At 43.1% G+C, this 23530-nt stretch overlaps 1 protein-coding gene across 3 annotated transcripts in view; it reads left to right on the top strand.

Annotated features, from left to right (window-relative positions):
* Window positions 1-23530, top strand: part of RBM47 (RNA binding motif protein 47) — a 147969-nt gene that overhangs the window by 4543 nt on the left and 119896 nt on the right. Inside the window, exons 1-2 of one of the 3 annotated variants that reach the window (XM_044298532.1) lie at window positions 12608-12624; window positions 16285-16355. The exons of 1 other annotated variant lie outside the window; for it this stretch is intronic. The gene's annotated coding sequence lies outside the window, so the exon portion shown is untranslated. Of the gene's footprint in view, window positions 1-12607; window positions 12625-16284; window positions 16356-23530 lie in introns of those variants that run through there. One more of the 3 variants, XM_044298524.1, reaches the window with a different exon arrangement.

The raw sequence follows: 23530 nt of genomic DNA, 5'->3' as shown, positions 1-23530 counted from the left end.
TTTACTTTTTAAATTGTAGGAAGGTCATGTTACCGCAGAAATAATGATCTCTTATGGTGACGTGGGTGTATTTATTAGTTCCCGCATTCATGCTGTTAGTCTCTCTATTACTCAGTTATTGATTACTCAGTTATGATGTTGGTGCTATATAAATAAGAGAAATAAATTGATAGCATTTTAAACATTTGTGATTGTGCTATGACGAAAGGCTATAGTAGCCCAAAATGTGTCAGCTGTTCTTGTGCGTTTTCATTACTGATAGAATAATGCTCTATTTTTTGGACCCATGCAGTGCTGGATGATTCCTGTAGCTTGTGGCATCTTTGAGACTTATTTGAGACTTTCATTTGGGTACAGGGTTAAAGGTTTACACCCATCTCAGACATTGGTGGCATAACGCTAGGATATGCCACCAATGTCGTATAGACCTCTGGGAAATGCTCCTTTCTCCAGTACGGGGTCGACGAAGTGAAGGAGATCCCACTATGTATAGCCCAGAGAGAGCACTCAGCTATTTCCGGAAGTCCCATAGCGGTGAATGGAGGGTGGCCGCACTTGTGCAGTGCGCTCTACTTCACTTTGGGAGGCCTATTCTGGAGATAGGAGTGGGACCCACTCCTATCTGACATTGGTGACATACCCTAGAAATATTCCATGAATATCTGAGATGGGAATACTCCTTATATGATATGTTTTTATGAATTTATATATGATTTTATAATTTATGAATCCCTTTCTGTCCACCCCATATCTATTTATCGATGTAAGGAAAAAGTTTGGGATTAAAACATGTACCTGCTTATTCATATCTTCACATCCACTTTCTACTGTTCCTCCATCTAAATACCAAATGAAATTCCCAGTTGTTCCAGTTTATGCTTGTCTAAAAGGCTCAATAGTACAAAAGGGAACTGGTGCCCTGAAAGGTTTGGACACGTAGCAGATTTTCTGCAGCAGAATCTCCGCTGCTGGTTTGCAGTAAATACTGTTGTGGACATGTCGCAAAATTCACTATATGCATTACAAAGGGATAATCCATGATGGATACTGGCAGCATAATCATAATTTAATATGCTGAGGATTAAAAATTTGCACCGCAGGTCGACATACACTGCAGAATGTTTCACAGTGTGATTTAAAAAAATCTCATCCACTTTGTTGGTCCTGTGTAAAGCACTGTAGATTTGCTGAAGCGTATCCTCTGAACATACCCAAACTGGTAACCAGGCTTGGACTGGCCCACAGGGAAACAGATGAATCTCCCGGTGGGCCCCTGAGCAAGCTGGGCCCCTAGTCCTCCACCCCCTGTACAAGTGGCACATGACACAGTATACTGCACTACATATAGATAGGCAATGTACAGCACCTGAACCAGTCTAGGTTTATATAAAAACTGGGTAGATAACTGAGCAATCTACCCGGTTTATATTGTAGATGTATCAGGTGCCTGAGAGGACTTCTAGGCATAGTGGAAGGCCAGTCAGTATCCTCTTTATTCCGGGACTTGCCTTCTCGAAGTTGCTGCAGACACCCACCATATTCAGTCATTTTGTAGCATCTTGCTACTGCCTGCTACTCTGTGAGCAGGTTATGTTTCCATGTAGCTGTATAGTGGGCCCCCAGAATGAATTTTACTTGTGGGCCCTAGGCACCCCAGTCCGACACTGCTGGTAGAGTCAAGTTGGCTGTGTATGGCGGCATGGGTTCAGGAATCAAACACCAGTTTCAGGCCACAAGACTGTCATTTCTACAAGGAGAAAGTTGTCAATAACTAATGATGGTGGCAATGTTTGTCCACTGTTTTTGTTTCTTTTTAAATGCTCTTTTAGCACATTCTGTAGTACATAGTAGTGGTCCATTGTTTTCAATCCCCTACTATTAAAGGGGTTGTCCGGGCTTTTTCTATTGTTGACCTGTCCCCAGGATAGGTAATCAATACCAGATCGGCGGGGGTTTGACACCCAGCACCCCCGCCTATCAGCTGTATGAAGAGACAGCGCGCACAGTGCGCACATGCCGTCTTCCTGTCCGCTGCAGCTGTCCCATAGACATACAGCAGTGAGCAGGAAGAGAGAAGGGAGGCTGTACATGCCCGCCGTCTCCTCATACAGCTGATCAGCGGGGGTGCCGGGTATCAGACCCCCACCGATCTGATATTGATGGGTCATCAATAGAAAAAGCAAGGACAACCCCTTTAATTTAATGCCAAAGCTGCATCCTAGATGACAAATCTCAGGGACTGCAGGGGTCTAGTGAAAACAATAGACAGTGATTCATGGCACATTGTTGCCCTCACTGTGGCCTATTGCCACTACATAGAGACTCAGCCTTATTATTCTGGTGCTTACTGCCATGACTTGATTTACTATCATGCACTGTGTCTTCTGACTTCAGGGAAGCATAGGAAACATAAACAGCAGGGGCGGATTGGGAACCTAAAGTGGCCTTGCAAAAAATGCCTAAAAGTGTCCCCATATTGTAGGGGGGTCTAAATTAACAGGAGGCAGGACAACAAAAGTAGGGGTGTCAGCAATTCCATAGAGCAAAATACCACATACCACAGTGCGGCACAATATATTACCCCAAAAGCTGTCCCTCCGAGTTGGCCATCAACAGCGACCATTTTTCTGTCCTCCTTCTCCAGTTGTCTCTGATTAAGATATGGAGCAGGGGGCTTAGGAGGTGAGATGTGGGACATAGTTGGATTCAGGATGGGGCATGTCGCTGGCAGGGCACCTGATTCTCACTGATCGCTTATTCTGTACGGGTAGCCAGTGGCAGTGATGGGAGCTTAAGTGGCCCCCTTGGAAATTTGTAAGACCTGTAAGGTGTATGGCCAATCCAGCCCTGATGTACAGTATAACATGTACAGTTCACTGCATAGTTCAGAAGTGTTAATTACTAGTGTTGGGCGAGCATGCTGAATACCGCGTGTGCTCGAGTGCGATGCTCGAAGTCTCCTCCCCGCACTTTTTTTGCCTGCTACGCAGCCAATAAACATGCAGGTAAGTACTGCCATTCACTGTAATGCCGTAGCCATGTTGGCTGCTGGCATTACAGTGATTGGCTGGCCGTAACGCGTCATCGGTTGCTATATAGCACCCGATGACACGTGTTCGGCTCAGTATTAGTCAGGGAGAGCAGAAGGGACAGATAGTGTAGGGATTGAAATAGCAATTTTTTAGTTTTTATACTTGTTATAGACCCAAAGGTCCTTTTAAAGACTATAGTTGTATCTGGCAGCAATATATATTTTTAGCGCAACCTGCACTAAATAGCTTGCAATTGTTTGGCCGCTGTAGACAGCGACATTAGCTGCGCTAAATCTCCTGTCTATCGTGTGCACAGCCTAAAAATATCCGTGACATCCAGTGTACTTTTTCCGTAGACGGTGCCCGCTGCGGACATTTACATCACCTGCGCTACATCTCCTGTATAACGTTTGCGTATCCGAAATATCAGTGACATTCAGTCTAATTCTTTTTTGCTGCCGGTGGCCGCGACATTACCTGTGCTACATCTCCTGTATAACGTTAGCGCATCCAAAATATCAGTGACATTCAGTGGAAGAGGCAATGGGGTGGCAAAAGGGAGAAGATGGGCCACACCAAACAGGCCCGCAACTGTTCCCCGGAGCACCACCTTGCGGCAATCTCCCTTGCTTTTTTTAGGACAGTGCCGGCTATAAAAGAATTGTCATTTGCAACCTGTGCGATACCAAAATGAGCAGGGGCGTGAACACTTGCAACCTCACCACCACCAGCATGATCCGCCACATGGCATCAAAGCACTCTAATAGGTGGGCTGAACGCCTGGGTCCACAATCAGTGTCTGCGGGTCACACCACTGCCTCCTCTTCCCCTGTGTTACCTGCTGGCCAATCCCATGTCCAAGACGCAGGCCTGGATGCCTCCTGCCATGCACCTGGACCTTCGCAAGCACCATCAGCTCCACTTCTGAGTCCCAGCGCAGCGTACAGATGTCTATACCCCAGGCCTTTGAATGCAAGCGCAAATACCCAGCCACAGACCCACAGGCCATAGCACTAAATGCGCACCTTTCCAAATTGCTGGCACTGGAAATGTTGTCATTTAGGCTTGTGGACACTGAGGCTTTCCGCAGCCTGATGGCGGTGGCCGTCCCGCGTTACTCTGTCCCCAGCTACCAATATATTTCACAGTGTGCAGTCCCAGCCTTACACCAGCATGTGTCCCGTAACATCACCCGTGCCCTGACCAAAGCAGTTATTGGGAAGGTCCACTTAACGACTGACACAGGGACAAGTGCTTTTGGCCAGGGGCGCTACATTTTTCTGACGGCACACAGGGTGAACGTTGTGGAGGCCCGGAGCGTGTTGTACCCTGGGATGGCACAAGTGATATCGACGCCAAGGATTGCGGGCCCTACTTCCATCAGGGTTTCCGACACCACCTATGTTGGTGACTGCAACCCCCCCTTCTCCTCCTCCGCCTCCTCCTCCACTTCCACCTCTGAATTATCATCTTGTAGCACCAGTCAGCCATCAGTCAGTAGCTGGAAGCAGTGCAGCACTGCAGTGGGGAAGCAGCAACAGGCTGTGCTGAAGCTGATCTGCTTAGGTGACAAACAGCACACCGCCGCAGAGCTGTGGCAGGGGATAAGGGACCAGACTGAGCTGTAACTAGAACCAGGCATGGTTGTGTCTGATAGTGGCTGTAACTTGGTGGCGGCTTTGGAGCTCGGCAAGCTCACACTAGCCCACATGGTCAATCTAGTGGTTCAGCGGTTTCTCAAAATCGACCCCAATTTGCCTTAGCTACTGGTGAAGGTGCACCTCGTGTGTGGCAATTTCCGCAAGTCGACAGCTTTCGCCAGTCTGGCATAGCTGCAGCAGCGCTTGCAATTGCCAGCTCACCGACTGTTGTGCAATGTGAGCACCCGTTGGAACCCACGTTCCACATGTTGGCCAGGCTTTGTGAGCAGCAGAGGGCAGTAGTGGAATACCAGCTCCAACATGGTCGTTGTCTTTCCAGGCAGCTTCCGCTCTTCACAAGTGGGCATTGATGTCTGTGAGGTTTTACGCAACTTTGAGGAATCAACACAGATGGTGAGTGGCGATAACGCTATTATCAGCATAACCATTTCACTTCTGTGTCTACTCAAACGCTCGCTGCTCACAATTAAGGCGGATGCTTTGCATGTGGAAATGGGGGAAGACAGTATACAGGGTGATACCCAGAACAGCTTGAATTGGATGATGAGGAGGAGGAGGAGCAGGAGACAGTTGCCTCCGCTACAGAGGGTAGTACCCATGGAAGTTTTATTCCATCTGTTCAGCGTGGATGGGTAGAAGAGGAGGAAGAGGATGAGGAGATTGAGAGTCATCCTCCTGATGAGGACAGCGAAGTCTTGTCTGTTGGGACTCTGGCACACATGGCTGACTTTATGTTAGGCTGCCTTTCCCGCGACCCTCGCATTGTACGCATTTTGGCCAACAACGATAACTGGTTGTTCACCCTTCTCGACCCTCGCTACAAAGAAAACTTCTCATCTCTCATTATTGTGGTGGAGAGGACGAGCAAAATGGTGCAATACCAGAAGGTACTTGTGGAAAAATTGCTTCAATGTTTTAGATGGTCAGATCAGCAGGCCCTTGCTCCTAATGTTTTTAAGGGTCACCAGCAGGCCAGCAATCATACTTTTTCAAGGGTGTGTATGATGCCCTCATTTATGTGTAATAAAGGGTGTATTGGAGTGCCGTTTCCTTGTAATTTTTGGCAGCACTTTCCCGTGCATAGGCTTTATGAGTGTAGGAGTCCCACTACCTGAACAATTGTACCACAATGTGTATGAGGCCCTCCTTTATGTGATATACAGGTTGGATCGGAGTGCCTTTTCCTTGTAATTTTTGGCAGCACTTGCACTTTATATACAAGTAAGTATACAGGAAAGAATGTTTCCTGACAATTTTTCCTCTAAAATCGATTTTATCTTCGGTTTGGTACATATTATTGTCAGTCTGTAAAATGGGCGTACTACTTGGACAACATTGTTCCCAGCAGCGACCTGGCAGTCCAAGATGCATCCAGACATCCTCCCCATCCTGTAACCGAACCATTTTGGTGGTGTTTCCATCAATTTCTGACCTTTTCCTATGAACCAGGCACCCTCCCCTCTTCAGAGCAGGGGGTGCCTTGTTTAATGCTCGGGTTTTCTCTGTCACCTCAATTGTGCTTGGGTGCTTGGTAGAGCACCTGAGCATCCCGAGGTGTTCTACTCGAGCCCCCGAGCACTTTGTTGCTCAACCAACACTATTAATTACCTGTCATGTCATATACACGTGGATAGAGATTCTTTTTACAAGATCCTCCTAAATCAACATGGCTAAATGTAAATGTTCTTCCATTCGACATCAGTGCCCTGGTGTATGTGTATATAGTAAATAACTTGGTTACATGGTGGTTGTGCAACCTGTTGTTCTTTAGTTGCTGTGGTGCAATATGTCCCAGCATACCTGAGGCTGGCAGGGCATGTTCAGTCATGTAGGTATATGGTAGACATAGGGTCGGCATTAGCTATGAGTGGGTAAATAATAGATCAGCTATACATTATTCTCATAGACATCCAAGTCCCCCAGAGGGACCAAAAAAGGAAACAAAAAAATTTAATGTTCAAATAAATTTAAAGAAAAAAAACACAAAACAAACTCTTAAAGCCTTCCTAGTTAGGTCAGGTTCACATGAGTATGTTCGGTCTGGGAAATACCCTCTGTGACAGCGACCACTGCTCATCTGAGAGAACTCGCTGCATAGTAGTCATTTGTAATACTGTGAGTTCCTGCCCTACCACGGGTCTACTCTCCTGTACTCACATGATGTGGTGAGTAATGGATAGTAGGCTCAAGCAATGGGTCATGCAAGCAGCAGCCATTAAATGTTCCTGGACTGAACACGCTCATGTGAAACTGTCCTAAATGCCCCGTTTACACAGGCCGACTGTGCAGGAAATTATCGGGAATGAATGATTTGTTTCCAATAGTTGCCTGCTCGTTAGAGGCAGTGAGAGCTACATTTACTGTGATTTCTCATCTCCATACAGATTGATTGTTTCTGGCTGGCAGATAGCTGTTTACACAGGATGATCTGGAGACCAGGAATGAAGGTTTTTGTGTCTGCATCAACAATTCTTTCGCCCAGTGAATGAGCGTTCGCTCGTCCATCCGTTGATTGACGGCAACTTTACATAGGCCGTTTGTTCCCGATAATCAGCCCGATAATTGGTCTTCTTAAAAGGACCATACATTATATGTTCATCAATATGGTAGCACTGAAAATTACAACCCATTCCGCAAAAAAAGCAGCCTTCTATGTCGACACAGAAATAAAAGCCATGGCTTCCTTAAAGGGAACCTGTCATGTGGATATTTGATTATAATCTAACTAATTATATATAATCATTAACTACTAAAAAGTGCCTTAGATGTATTCACCAGTAGATGGTTACCTCATAATATACACACAAAGATGCCGCATGCCACATGCTAATGAGCTGATTTGAGTCCAGCGTGATGTCATTGAGTCCAGCGTTTATTTAATTCAGAGCTATAGCCACTCCCCTGCCCACCTGCTGCTGATTCATATGGAAAAAAACAGTCAATCTGCAGGCGGTAGGCGGGAAGAGTCAGAAGCTCATGAATATTCATGACTCATCATTATCAGCTGGAGCTTTTCAATACAAGATGTTGGCAGATTGACTGGGTCAATTAAAGAAAGTGACCCAGCATTTTGCTAAGAGAATTAGTCACTTATTTATGTTGCCCTTAGTTAGACACCATAAAACTGGTGACGGGTTCCCTTTAATGATAAAAAAGGGTAAAAAACACAGAAAATAATTTTCTGAAATTTTATGGCCCCAAAGAGCCACCTCCTTAAAGGGATTAATTGTGTCTCTATTCCAATCACCCCTGAACAACCTCTTAATTTTTATTTTATTGCTCCAATGCTGCTAAATTAAAAAAATGTAATTAGCAGCTTTTACATTAGTATCACTTATAAATATCCAGCTCTGTAATATGTATACAGCTCCAATGTGTCTTTGGCTCTGAATGATAATATTCCACATATTTCTCTCTTTTGTATTGTTCAGGCATCTGATACATTTTGCTAATATTTTGGGCCCTAAAAAAAAAGCTATTCATGGAAAGTTATTGGTGGTGCCATGCACAGCCTGGTACGAGGGGAAAATAGTAAAAACTGTGCAGTGGAGACATGACAGACGAGGTCTGCTGTGGAGGACGTCCAAAAAGAAATCATTCGTTTAGTGAGCGAAAACACCTGAACAATGAAGCCGTGCCATCATTGTGTACATTGTATAGGCTTACATGGCATTCATATGTACTTCAATTTTTAAATATTAATGTTAAACTTAATGACAGTGGAGGAGATTTACTAAGCTAAATGCAGCAGGAACTCCCCAGTCTGCTATCAGCGAGAACAGTAATGATAGAAATGCCCATCTAATACAATAGATCATGTTTCAACCCCCATCTATCAACCCATCCTGTGAGTTTGGCTTGTCGACCAGCTACTATCGCAATAGTAAACTGTGGCCAGTCAGACACTGCCATGGTGGCCATCGGCTAGTGAGGCCACCTGCAGCCCCAGAGCATCCTCAGGAAACCCCTGCCTATCAGCTGTTTGAAGAGGCCTTTGCCTCAAATGGTCAAGCTACAGCTCAATCCCATTCAAGTGAATGGACCTGGACTGTAATACCAAGGACAACCACTATACAATGTATGGCGCTGTGCTTGGTATGTGCTTTGAGGAGGCTGCAGACCTCACTGAAGTACCGCAGCCTCTTCAAAACAGCTGATCGGCAGGTGTGCCGGGTGTCAGACCCCCACCGATCAGCTATTGAAGACCTATCCTAAGGACAGGCCATCAATACCAAACACCCAGAAAACACCTTTAAAAAAACTACCCATATGCCTTTTTTTTTTTTTTAAAGTCCATCAGACATTGGGGGAGATTTGTGAAACTGTCTTTGTTGTCCATAGCAACCAATCACTGTGCAGATCTCATTTCTTACAGTGCTCTTGAAAAATGAAAGCTGTACTGTGATTGGTTGCTGGAGGGGTGCAACCAATAAACTTGCCCCCTTGTGTCTGAGCAGTTAAAAAATGCTGCGTGACAACACCATACATACCGTACATACATGGATGGTAGGCCACGTTGACTGACACTTTCCGCCACGTTGGAGCACTGGTTAAGCTCCATTTACCTTACAGATGCCTTCCTTTGGCATTTGCTGTGCAGAGATGCAAGAGTTTACCTTTCTCTCTATACTTATCTATCTATGCCATATGCTTATACAGCGGCATACATCAGAGGTTACCAGCGGAGGTATACGTCTAGAATACTCCTCAACATATACCTCCGATGCACACTTCTGTGTGAATAGCGCGGTGTTCACGCATAATTAACGTGCACGTGTTTCCTCTTTTTCCCAGATAATATGCCCGTAATGTATCAATCCTTGAAAACTGAAACTATAATAAGAAAAAAGGTGCAAAGAGTAATAGCATGGTGAAAAAGTGATTGATGTGACAGCAATATTAGTTCTGGAGGTGCGGCTGCCCTAATGCTAAGGCATTTCTAGGCTATATTTACAAATGATCAATTTTCACTCTTAAAAGGGAATGTGTCACCAATCTGTTTTTATTGTATCTGTTGTTGTGATCCTGCTTCTGATGATAATGAGATGACTGCTGAAAATGTGTACAGAATGAGACGTGGCACCTATTGTTAGGCTTAGTGGCCAGTGTGAAAACTGCAGGATTTTAGGATTTAAATAATAATATACTGTAGATAGTGACATGGAAAATAAAAAAATAGCATCACTAGCAATTCTTTAAAAAATGTTTATCATAAAAACTTGAATGAAATAATAGATCATGTTAAATATGCAATATGCTGAATGCTCAGAGGTCGCTCAAGATATGTACATTTATCAAAGGTCAGGAACCATACCTTGAATGCTACATTTAATTCTGTTAACACCAATTTCATGTGTCTTCTTACAAGTCATCCAAGATCACTCATTCTCTATTCATACAGAAGACAGCCCTTATGTGTGATGTCAGTGACATTTTTGACTTTTGTCTGTTTTCATTCAACACTATTTATTAAGAAGAAAATTCCAAAATGCAGATAAATATCTAATCTAGTGTTTACCACATTAATCAAGCTATTGCACCTTCATAGCTTGATTAGCTAAGAGAGTCAGGGTGGAATATTTGGGGCCACTCTAAAGCTTGCTATAGACACAAAATACACTGCCTGTCCCAAAAAAAAAGTCGCCAGCAAAAAAAAAAAAGGTCACACATTCTATAATTTCGTTGGACCGCCGTTAGCTTTGATTACGGCACGCATTCGCTGTGGTATTGTTTCAATAAGCTTCTGCAATGTCACAAGATTTATTTCCATCCAGTGTTGCATTAATTTTTCACCAAGATCTTGCATTGATGATGGTAGAGTCTGACCGCTGCGCAAAGCCTTCTCCAGCACATCCCAAAGATTCTCAATGTGGTTAAGGTCTGGACTCTGTGGTGGCCAATCCATGTGTGAAAATGATGTCTCATGCTCCCTGAACTCTTTCACAATTTGAGCCCGATGAATCCTGGCATTGTCATCTTGGAATATGCCCGTGCCATCAGGGAAGAACAAATCCATTGATGGAATAACCTGGTCATTCAGTATGTTCAGGTAGTCAGCTGACCTCATTCTTGGAGCACATACTGAACCTAGACCTGACCAACTGCAGCAACCCCAGATCATAGCACTGCCCCCACAGGCTGGGTCCGTAGGCACTAGGCATGATGGGTGCATCACTTCATCTGCCTCTCTTCTTACCCTGATGCGCCCATCACTCTGGAACAGGGTAAATCTGGACTCCTCAGACGACATGACCTTCTTCCATTGCTCCAAAGTCCAATCTTTATGCTCCCTAGCAAATTGACGCCTTTTTTTCTGGTTTGCCTCACTGATTAGTGGTTTTCTTACGGCTACACAGCTGTTCAGTCCCAATCCCTTGAGTTCCCTTCGCATTGTGTGTGTGGAAATGCTCTTACTTTCACTATTAAACATAGCCCTGAGTTCTACTGTTGTTTTTCTTCGATTTGATTTCACCAAACATTTAAGTGATCGCCGATCAGTATCATTCAGGATTTTTTTCCCGCCACATTTCTTCCTCGAATACAATGGGTCCCCACTATCCTTCCAGTTTTTAATAATGCGTTGGACAGTTCTTAACCCAATTTTAGTAGTTTCTGCAATCTCCTTAGATGTTTTCTCTGCTTTATGCTTGCCAATGATTTGACCCTTCTCAAACAGACTAACATCTTTTCCACGACCACGAGATGTGTCTTTTGACATGGTTGTTTAAGAAATGAGAAGCAACTCATTGCACCAGTTGGGGTTAAATAACTTGTTGCCAGCTGAAAGATAATCGCCCATGCAGTAATTATCCAATAGGAAGAGGCTCATAACTATTTGCTTAGTTAAATCCAGTGTCAATTATAATACATAGATCATTTTAGACAACTAGTTCATGGTGGCCCATGGTGGTTCAGTCCCTGGTTAAAAACTGTCAGTGTGCAGCGCCTGAAGGTATGTTCTTTGTCTGTTGAGCAGATTTTCTCCACATAACCCAGTTTCTTCTCAAATGCCACACAAAAAGAGGTTTTCTATGAAATAGGGTCTGCAGCGACCCTGGGAGGATGGGGTATTCATGGTGGCAGTCCTTCTTATGTCGTTCCTGCGGGCCGTGCAGCTGTGACACTTTTTCCTCCATTCAAGGCGTAAACTGGTTTTGGGGCTCCTGCCTATGTTAAGTGAGGTGCTCTTAGTGTAGATTAACTTTGAGGTGCAAGGCAGGGTCACTAAATGATGTGACAGCAATACAGATGTTGGTGCACGCAATGATGAGGCCAGGTTTTATGCAACAAGTCCACGGTACTTTACTGAGGAAGTCAAATAGATGGTTCACAAAGGCACTGATCGCATTAAATGCAGTCCTTACACTGAGCATATGCAACTACCCAAGGCTGTATATGGGGCTAGTCTCTCTCTCTTTTCAATCATGCTGTGCAATCTCTCCTTTCCCAGCCCAAGCGGTGCAACTTTCTCTCTCTCTCTTTCTCTCTCTATTCATTCCCCAGTATCCTCAGTGGAATACAGTCTCTGGACAGAGGGCCTTTTTTTTGTGCTTTTGATGCGATGAGGAACCTGAAGCTTATAGCTCCCACCAGTATTCAGGGAACTCTGTATCCACAAAGTAGGTGTGTTACCTTTTTTCTGAAAAATACACATTAATCTTGTATGGCTGCTGAACTTTCAGTCACTCTTTCCCTCAAGGGCTGTCACATATGCTGTCACTCGGTTGCTTTTGTAATCCACAGGAGAAGGAAGCTTCCCTGTTAAGCTCTGGTATTTGCTGCATACACATCCACAGTTCACATCAGACTGACTTACTTCCTCCTAGAGAGGAATGGGTGGTGTCCCCTAGCAGTAATAGCTAGGAACATCTTGCTCTCTCCATATACAGTCTTTGGGACTAACAGTGCACAGGATACAGTGACATTAACAGGTTTGTGACAGAGAAATTATCTTGTCCATTGAGGACAGTGAATGTTGTGAGTACAATTTGTTGGTAGTGCTGGACAATATGTTGGGGTATGTAAGCAATAGGATCCAATGGATACATGATAATACATTTCATATTTTCCTGTTGGTAGCTGCCTTGTATTCAGAGACATATTGCATAAGATTGTATTCATTTTCACAGTTTTCTTACTACACTTCTGTGTAATACGTATTTCTTCACTGGCAGTAGATTTGTTAAGGCCTCAGTGTCAAGGTCACCTTGGGTGGAACTAGCTGGCAGTGCAGTTTATTAGATTTAGTTTTGCAACATTTGTCCTTCATCCCACTTTTTTTTTTTTTAACCTACAAAAATATATGTGTCACAGTCATAGACATTGTCTGTTTTTCAGGGTCAGACGTAGACTCTTCATTTAGTTTTAGAAGGCAAATTGTACAAACACTCATTCATAGAAAATACTATTAATCAAACTGTGTGGACTTGCACTTTGCGCTCCCTTACACCAATAGAGGAAATACTACATGGTTAAAGGGGGCACTTTTTTTTCTTTTTTTTTCTAAAACGGGAAATAAAATAAAAATAATCTCCCGATATTCAGAAATCTCTGTAGTGCCAAAGGGGTTGAGTCCTGTGTAAAGGCCGAGCTTTCTTATTATAGAAATCATAGGTGGTCCAAGATCCCAGTGCTCACCGGTGTAATCTCACTATTGATGGTATATCAGGAGATCTGCCTCAAATACACACTGTACATTCAACAAACTTTGCATAGGTCCTCAGTATCTGATCGTGGGAGTCCGACACCCGGGACCTCAACCAATCAACACCATTGTGTAGCGGCTGTGCTTGTTATCGCAGCTCTGCCGACATTCAATTCAATGGGGCTGAGCTGCGCCTAGGCCTTGTGACCAATGAACGTGACATCACATGGTCTAGGGAAAGCTGCGAGAACATTGCAACGCTACTGTGAACGTCAGTGCCTTCTCAAACAGCTGATCCGCAGAGTCCCAGGTGTCGGACCTCGCACCAATCAAATACTGATGACCTATCCAGAGGATAAGCCGTAAGTAAAAAAATCTTGAAATAGTACAAGGTAATATGAGAAACTTTGTAATACACCTTATTCGAGAAAATACACATTTGGATCAGCGTAATGTGTACAGTAGGTGTATTCACATACATAATGGAGAAAGAGAAGAAAACCACTGCCAGACACTTCTGCCACCGGCTTATCGCATAGGCGGCAAAAGGATCAGGTGAAAAAAATTCATTTTGCCCGACCCTTCTCTTCCCCACATCATCTGTCGTTCTTGTGTTTTCACCAACAATACACTTGTATGGCGGCTTTAAAACATAAAGACACATGAATATGGTGCAGAGGTTGAACATGAAATTTCTTTTTGTTCACACTGAGTAAAGAATTTAGGCCACTTTCACACTGGCTGTAGCATTTTCCGGCAGGCTGTTCCAGCGGAACATGTCCTATTATCGCCCGCAAATCGCGTTCCGTGGCTCCATTTAAGTTAATGGGCCTGCAAAAAAAAAAAATGGAACACGTACGGAAATGCATCCGTATGTCTTCCGTATCCATTCTGTTTTTGTGGAACCATCTATTGAAAATGTTATGCCCAGCCCAATTTTTTTCTATGTAATTACTGTATATGGCATACGGAAAAACGGAATGGAAAAATGGAACAGAAACGGAAACACAACGGAAACAAAAAACGGAACAACAGATCAGTGAAAAACGGACCGCAAAACTTAGCTTTTTTCACAACGGATCCTTGCTGGTTCCCATTATTGTCAACGGGGTACGGCGGGCAAAAAGTACTATCTGACTATGCCAGATCCATATGTGGAAATAGCCTAAGTGACACACCACCATTATTAGGGTGTCTGTCATTACTTTATGCTGCCCTCAGAAATGGTATCCTAAGCCTGGTGAGATATTTCTTCTCTAAAACAACCTACTCTTTGTAATAAAATGTATTTCTTTCTTTCTGCTGATATAGTGGCAACATATCATTTTAGTTCAAATTTCCATATGTCAAAACTAGGACCCATTTCATTCTATGTCAATTAACATCATTGTGTAGCATTGCTAGGACATGAGGCTGACTCAGAACTTGAGAATGCTGTGTGGCTCAGTCATTCAGATCTATTCTTCAAGGCATATTGTCCCTTTAAATTGGTGAGGGACCAGTAATGGCCTCTGCAGGAGTGAAATGTTTGCTGTGGGAAAGCCCACTTGCCGATTATCAGGTAGGATGAATATCTTTTTGTTTTGGTATTTCTTTAATAGCTAGGTTCTGAGTACACCTAGACCTTGCCAAGATCAGGGGCATCTTCTCAGTATCCTACTGCACACAATGTAAGCTTTGTGTTCTTAAGACAGGAGGTTTCAGTGACACAGAGAAGTCAATGGAGCACTAAGATCTCCTGTTTAACCCTTCCGCGTCTAACCTGAAGCGTGCATGATTTCCGAGAAGCCGGTCAATGTCTTTCATTCCTCATCTCATACCAGCCAACTGACCCCATTTAGAGTCAATCTAAGGAATGTGCTGTCAGAAGTTGTTCTTGTTATAAATACCTCAAAATAAAGTAATGTTTCAGCATTAGGATATTTCATTAAGACATGAGCTGAGAAGAAATAAAACATTGACCAGATTCACGGTTAGTAACAACAGTTATAATTATGACAAAAACTCTTTAGGTGTAAGAAGGTCCAGAACATTTCTTATCCCATAGAACAAGTATAATACATCTACCCACCTACATAAAGGACCACAGGTGACAGCACACTATGTAGCCTGTTCTCTCTCATAACCGAACACCCCCTAACGAATCTGCTTTGGAGGAAACAGAAAAAATGTAGGCTAATTTCACACTAGCGCTAAAATCTTCCAGAAGTCTACAAGAGTTTATCACATCCGGCAAAGCCGGAAACTGCTGGAGCACTGCCAGGCTCCATTGACTATAATGGGACCCGCCAGGGATTCGGCCTGTTTCTGGCATTTATGCTATGATTTGGCCGGACAAAAACCGCTGCCGGAAAAGACTGCAGGAGGATTTTAGCTCTAGCTTCTAGCATATTGGGCCATCCTTCTAAGGACTCGGTATACTCCATGGGGCATAACTGGGGACAGAAGTACTGGAGTTCCATAATGATCACAGGTAGGAGGTGATTGTCTGTTAGCCCCAGATTAACCTCCCAACAGTCACGTTAAAATAAAATAAAAAACCCTCCTGAAAATTTAACTTTTTTTATTGTAGATTTTGAATTTGTGTCTGAAGTAAATATATTTGGCACACAACTGCCTGAAGTGTATTAGTGATGTAACAAATTTTTGCCTTAAAGGGGTTTTCCGATGTATTTATTTTTATATTGATCACCTTATTCTCAGGATAGGTCATCAATATCAGATCGGGGGGGGGGGGGGGGCGACTTCCAGCACCCCCGGCGATCAGCTATAGGTCAAGCGGACAACCCCTTTAAGGACCAGTAACAATTTTTTCCCTCTGTGGTGCAGTGGTCAAAACTTTTACATTTCTTCAATTTTAATTTAGCTATATGAGACCTTGAAGTTTGTGGGATGAGCTGTAGTTCTTTGGGTCTAGTGTATTAAATAAATTGTATTTTATTTTTAGGGGGATTTTGTGGGATTTATTTTTACGGAATTCTCTGGTGGTATAGAAAACACAATAACTTTATTCTGTGGGTGAGTACCATTATGATGATGTCAAATGTATGTTTTATTATGTTATATATTATATACTGTGTGTGTGTGTATATATATATATATATATATATATATATGTATATATATATATATAAAATTGTTTTTACAAAATAACCAGTTTTTATGCCGCTGAATTCCAAGACCCAGAATTTTCTGATGACATAACCATGTGAGGGCTAATATATTAGATTTCTCTGTAGTCATAATCATTATCATGAGAGAAAATTATTTTTCTCTCCCAAACTGCAGACTGGCACCTCCTCCTTCCTCCAGGCTGACTGAGATTACAGCCAGCTAAAAGAGAGACTGCTTTAAGCCTTCATGTCTCTGACTATTTAGAAGCTGTGGCCCTGGTCTTATTTGAAAGGTGGCAATTTAACCTTTAAATTAAGACCAGAATCACAGCATTAGCTCTTCTACACCAGGAGATTTAGCCTATAGAAATTGGGTCAGAAGTGAAAGCAGGTTTCAGCTACTTTCACTTCCAGCAATGAGGGTGCCTGGCCCTGTCAGTTTCATTGGGAGGCAGATTGTCATTCAGGAGGTGAGTAGGGTGGCCAGACAGTCATGACACATGTCATGCCAAGACCAGTGTCGCCATGTAGCCGGACCCTTAAACGTGCACTTAAAATTATATTCCAGAATTTGCACTTTACTGGAGGCTGAATAGCCAAGACTGATAGCCACCATGTTGCCTATGTTTAAATATGTCTAATGCAGTTTTTTGTATTATGTATTGTGTATACCTAAGTGTAATGCATGTTTATTACAGCTGATTTGACATGTTATGCTGATTTCACATATTATGATGTATCCTTAGGGTGTTTCTTTGCCACGTGTTCTCTCCTATAAAGAGGACATTTATAGCATATTAATAGGATATGCCATTAATGTCTGATAGGTGCGGGCCCAACTCTAAAGAACCCTGATATGCATGAAGAGCATTCATAGCGTCCTCTCGATAGCCAAGTGAGCAAGTTTGGTGCAGATTTTAGCAAAGCCCAGTCCAGTGACCAAGGTCTTGGGTTTTTATTAATAAAAACTGCAACCATGTGTAGACAGTGCTTAGGGTTTCCATTAATTTAATTGGGGGCAACAGCCTGTGAACAAGATGCCATTTTTCATGAAAAGTTATAACATTTCAAAGGTGCCCCCTGAGGCACCAAGTACAAGAAATTGTGAACTACAACTATTATGCTTTTTCTTGCAATTCATCGTCATACACTTCTTTTACTCACGGTGGGCCGATGGGGGTAGTAGTTGTTTGTACTCACGGTTAGCAGAGCCTCCCTGGGCCGGCAGTGCAGTGGATTGGAAGACAGCACTAAATCCTCAAGGGCACTCTCTATTGCACGGAACGCCAGCCAGATGGAAGTTGAGGTGCCCTTGATGGTGTAGGTGTTTAAGGTGCATTGGTGGCTCGGCCCCTGTGTTCGAGACGCCAGCACCGTAAGGTGCAAATGTTGAGAGTAGTAGTAATGAGGAGTCAGTTGTTGTAAAGCAATTCCAACATTCACTTGAATCCATAGTTTCAAGGCAGATGTTACAGTCCATCAATAAAGTGCATTCATATGCATAAGTGATGACTCAGAAATAAGTTCAAATGTATTCCACTTATCAGGTTTAGGCAATTGTCAGTTGAGGAGTTCTCTTTAAGGTTGACACTTTACAGGCAAGACTTCTGTAATTATTCTAAGTCCAAACTATAGCACCCTGGTACTAACTATGCAGTTTTCTACTTATTTTGAGCTATCCAATAAGGGCGTTCTCCCTCGTGGCAGGCATTAATCTTCTGCTACATTATTTGCAGGATGCTCTCCTAAAAAGGTTTAGGTTTTCCACTATTTCCCGGAAGGCTTCTAGTGACTAAGGACAATTCTACGCACTAATTATACATACGTGTCCCCCCACTTGGAAAGTTACTCTCAGGCACTCGCTAGGCTTGCTTCATATTTAGACATAGACCTACTGTCTGGTGCTTGGACTGTGTTTGTCTTTTCCAGGCTTAATCAGGGCCCAGAGGAAAGGAAAACAGCTACATGTTGATTTAGGCCCGTTTCTCTCCTCCATACATTTGCTTTCCTCCTCTCACTACTCTCTCTCTCCTTCTACATTCTCCTCTCTCTCTCTCTCTCTCTCTCTCCTTCTACATTCTCCTCTCTCTCTCTGAGCTAGACACACCCAAGCTATATATATTATGTGGTGCCAGCACCCCCTATGGGCAAATGGGTGAAATGACAATGCCAGCCTGATAATGTGAAATACCATAAAATGCTAATAAATACATAAATAGGCAGATGTTTAACCCTTTCAGCACCGAGCCACTTTTTACCTTAAATACCAGGCCGATTTTTGCAAATCTAACATGCGTCACTTTATGTGCTAAAAACTTTGGAACGCATTTACTTATCCAAGCCGTTCTGAGATTGTTTTCTCGTGGCACGTTGTACTTCATGACAGTAATAAATTTGAGTCAATATATTACACCTTTTATTTATGAAAAAATCCCAAATTTACCAAAAATGTTGAAAGATTCAAAATTTTCTAAATATGAATTTCTCTACTTTTAAGACAGATAGTAATACCTCATAAAATAGTTATCAATCAACATTCCCCATTTGTCTACTTTATGTTGGCATCATTTTGTAAATGTCATTTTATTTTTTTAGGACGTTAGAAGGCTTCAAATTTTAGAAGCGATTTTTTTAATTTTCACCAAAATTTCCAAAACCATTTTTTTTAAGCACCAATTCAGTTCTAAAGTGATTTTGAGGGGCTTATGTAATGGAAACCCCCCATAGTTGACCCCATTTTAGAAACTACACCCCTCAAATTATTCAAAACTGATGTTACAAACGTTGTTAACCCTTGATGTGTTCCACAAGAATGAAATGAAAATGGAGGTTACATTTAAAAATTTAACTTTTTGGGTATATTTTTTATGTTTATAAATTTTTTCTTGCAACACAGCAAGGGTTAACAGCAAAATAAACCTCAATATGCATTACACTGATTCTGCAGTTTACAGAAATACCCCATATGTGGCGGTAAACTGCTCTATGGGCATGTGCCAGTGGTCAGAAGGAAGCAGCACCATATGGATTTTGGAGGCAGATTTCGCTAGAATGTTTTTTAGGCGCCATTTTGTATTTGAAGAGACCCTGAGGTACCCCTACAGTGTAAACCTCCAAAGAGTTACCCCATTCCCTCAAGGAGTATTTTAAGAAATGTTGCCCTGGTACAACTCGGGCGCGGTAACTTACAAAAGTACTGGGACCCTCCATTGCTTGGTTTGAAAAATTTAGGGCCTTTATCAACCCCTCTTGAAATTGTAGAAATGTTATTGTCTGGTCTCTAGATCTAAATAGCACGAACGCATTGTACAGCGCCATCTGTACAATGTGTACGGCCAGCTTTTTGTACCACACTTTTGTTTTTCGTGTGGCATTGTAGCGCTTCAGAACTTGATCTGAAAGATCAACCCCCCATGTATTTATTGTAGTCCAGGATGCAGTCTGGCTTGGGGGTAGTGGTTGTGGTACCTCGTACAGCGGCAGGGGAGCTGGTGTTACTGTGAATGGTGGTCAGTAAAAAAAAAAGGTGAAAAATGAGCAGACGCGATCAGTAATGGACAGTAGTGGTTTCAGTAGTGGTTTCAAAATGCACGCACGCAGATGGTGCGTTCGTGCAAAATACTAAACTGACACTAAACTAACACTAACTGAAATAGATTTTTATATATCTATCTATCTATATATATATATATATATATATATATATATAACTACCTACCACTAACTGCAGGTCTTTTTTCACAGAAAAAAATGTAAAAAAAAACTAATGTGGAGATGTAAATGAGCACACTAGTTATCGGTGCTCTGCAGCACGCATGCACACAGATCGTGCGTGCAAAATCTGTAGTATACAAATTCACTACACTTTATTCTTTTTTAACCCCAAAAAAATTGCAAAAAAAACACATGTGAAAAAAAAAGCGCTAAAAATAATCACCTGATGCTGATCAGGCAGGTATGTACTGAACAGCACTTAGCGGTCACAGCTCGCACGCAGAAAAAGTTGTGCAGAGCTGGAAAATTGTAAAAAATAAAGAGTAAAAAAAACTAAAAAAGCGCACGGACCAAATGGCGTCCGTAAAAAATGGATGGGGGGGGATGGAGGGGGGAGCAGGAAGGGACAGTGACAGTGGGTGGTTTAGGAACTGCTGCAAATGGAGAAAAAAAATCACTGCAGTTCCAGATGTTCTTCTTATTTTCTTCTTTCTTCTTCTTTCAGCAGGTAGAATCGCAGGAAAAGCGCATGTGGTGTGGAACCACAAATCCCAGCAGGCCAGATACAGCACAGAGGGGCACAGGTCCACTCTGCATGCAGTCACCAGCTAGAATGGCTGCATGCAGGGAGGATCTGCCCTCTCCTGTGCAGCTGTAGCGCTGCCATTGGCTGGAGCCATTGGTGTCCCCTGCCTGACCCAGGGGGGACAGGTGCTGACAAGTTCAGCACCAGTCACCCCTGTACAAACCCTGTTCCACCCCCCTGCAGCTTCCTGGATGAATGAAAAATCATCTGGAGCTGCGATTGGCCAGTCTGCAGAAATCAGCCAATCGCAGCTATCGATGCTGCAGAGGGGCAGAAAAACCTCCCTCTGCCCCTTGGGAAGATGGCTGCCTGCTGTCCTGAGCAGCCATCATCACCCGGTCACCGAGCGATTTCGCTCAGGGAGCGGGTGAACACGTACGGCGCTGGTATTTTGAACCCGGTTCCCAGCGCCGTACAGCCACAGGTTAAAGTGTCCCATTTACACACACATGTGGGACGCTGCACATGAAACTGCCTTTCCCAAGCAATCAGATTCCTGGATAGATTCCCTTTAAAGAATGCGAGGCTTGATGTCACACTTTGGTATCAGATCACACCCATCCCTCAGAGCTCTCACTGCCTTTTATACAGAATGTATGAAATATAGGTGTTTCCCTGCATTGTCCCCTTTGTTGAGATGAAATTGTATATTTTAATGCCCTGTGAGAAAGTAAACAAATAAAGGATTTTTTTCTGGTTCTCTATCACTTTACCGTCCCTACCACCTTCACAATAAGAACCTAAGGATTTGAGCACTTGTGCACAAAAAGTTAATCTAATGCTATTTTTTGTTAAGGTATTATGGATCACAATAGATGATAATCAATATTTGTCTTGCAACACCCCCCCCCCCCCCCCCTCGATTAATCCCTCCCAATCCTCTGACAATGGAAGGCATTGCATCATACACTGGGCAGCTTTACTATGAAGTCATAGGCACTCAGTTTGCTGCCTAATGGTCTTTTTACACGATCCAATGATTTAGGCAATTATCAGGAATGAACCCCGATAATTGCCTGATTATCAGCAAAGATGAAGCTGCATTAACATGAGCATGTGTCCCTGCCTTGCCTGACATTACCCAATCAGTGTGCACGCCCAATTGGTAACACCCATCTGGACCTTCAGAGTAAACTGCTGGTAGTTCATTCATAACTTTTAGCAGGAATAATAAAAAAAAATGGTACAACGCAGAATCCTAAAAATAGATGCTCCAGAATTTTTATTACATAAGGGATGAAAGTAGAGGTGACAGGTCCACTTTAAATAGTGATTATAATCAGAAAGCAATCTATGGTTGCATCCTAAGGGGGTGTCCTGGGTCAGCTCTTCATAGATGATAATAGATGGAGAAACCTCATGTTTTAGCTATAGTGGCACTACCCCATTGTCTGTGCTAGGGATTTATGGCAGCAGCAGGACCCCTGGTACTGAAAGTGAAATCTCTTGGGAAGAGATTGACAAATAGAGTTAAATGAAATGATTTTTAATCTTTTGATCCTTGTCACACCACCATAGTGCTATGCGGTAATACACTAAGGAATTTCCAGAAAGTAATGTTTAGGGACTTAACTTTTTCACTGCCTGGGTGGTCTGCAGCTGAAGTTTTCATTATAGTCATACATATCTAATCAATTAAACAGGTTGTACGAGTTACACACAGGTATACAGCGGGACCGACATTGGAAGCAGCGGTCACATGCCATATACCTGCCTCGTATACAGGAGGACTGGAGCTGGGGTGCAGAGCGGAGGAGTGGAGGATGTTTTTTCTTCTAAATTTAAAAGGATTGTCCTAGATTTTACTATAGATGGTCTGTCCTCTGAATAGGTCCTCAATATCTGATCAGCGAGGGTCTGACACTCTGCACCCCCACCCATCAGCTGTTTTGCAGTAATACCAGTGCCGGAGGTCAGTTCTGTCCAGTGTGCAGTGTATGCAGCTGGTTACTGCACCACTGCTCCCAGTGAAGTGAAACAGCCGATCAGTGGAGTGTTGGGTGTTGGATATTGATTTCCTGAGAATAGGCCATTCTGGACAACCTCTTTAAGCCATTTAGTGGTATTGGACAGATTTTCAGGTAACTTAGACAACCCCTTTAAGCAGTCTTGCTTAACTGGATCAGTGGGAGGGCAGCCATAGATAGGCCAATATCCTACTCACACAACAATCGGTAGGATGTTTCCCTATCCTCAGACTCCATGAAATGGCAAACTACATCCTACTATTATGCAAAGAGATGGCAGACATAGTACTATCTATAGCAGGGATGGCCAACCTGAGGCTCTCCTGCTGTTGCAAAACTACAACTCCCAGCATGCCCAAACTGCCTACAGCTATCATCTTACAGCATGGCATGGTGGGAGTTGTAGTTTTACAACAGCTGGAGAGCCGCAGGTTGGTCATCCCTGATCTATAGTAACAGAATAATAATGCCTTTCTTTCTGCCCCTCTTATTAATAATGCCATCTACACAGTAATGGACCTCTTTGTGCCCCTACAGTAATAATGTTCCCTCTTTGTGCCCCACACAGTATTTTTACCCCTTGTTGTCTCTACTCTGAAATAATGTGTCCTTTGTTCCCCCATTCAATTATATCTCCTTGTGTCCCCATTCAGTAATAATGCCCCCTTTGTGCCCTGCCCAATAATAATGCCTCATTTGTACTCCTGCTCAGTATTAATGCCCCCTTTGTCACCCTTCTCAGTAATAATGCCCCCTTTGTGCCCTGCCCAATAATAATGCCCCCTTTTTGCCCCTGCGCAGCAATAATGCCTC

Source organism: Bufo gargarizans, chromosome 1 (assembly GCF_014858855.1).
Source record: "Bufo gargarizans isolate SCDJY-AF-19 chromosome 1, ASM1485885v1, whole genome shotgun sequence".
Lineage (NCBI taxonomy): Eukaryota > Metazoa > Chordata > Amphibia > Anura > Bufonidae > Bufo > Bufo gargarizans.
This window is presented reverse-complemented; position numbering and strand designations above follow the sequence as displayed.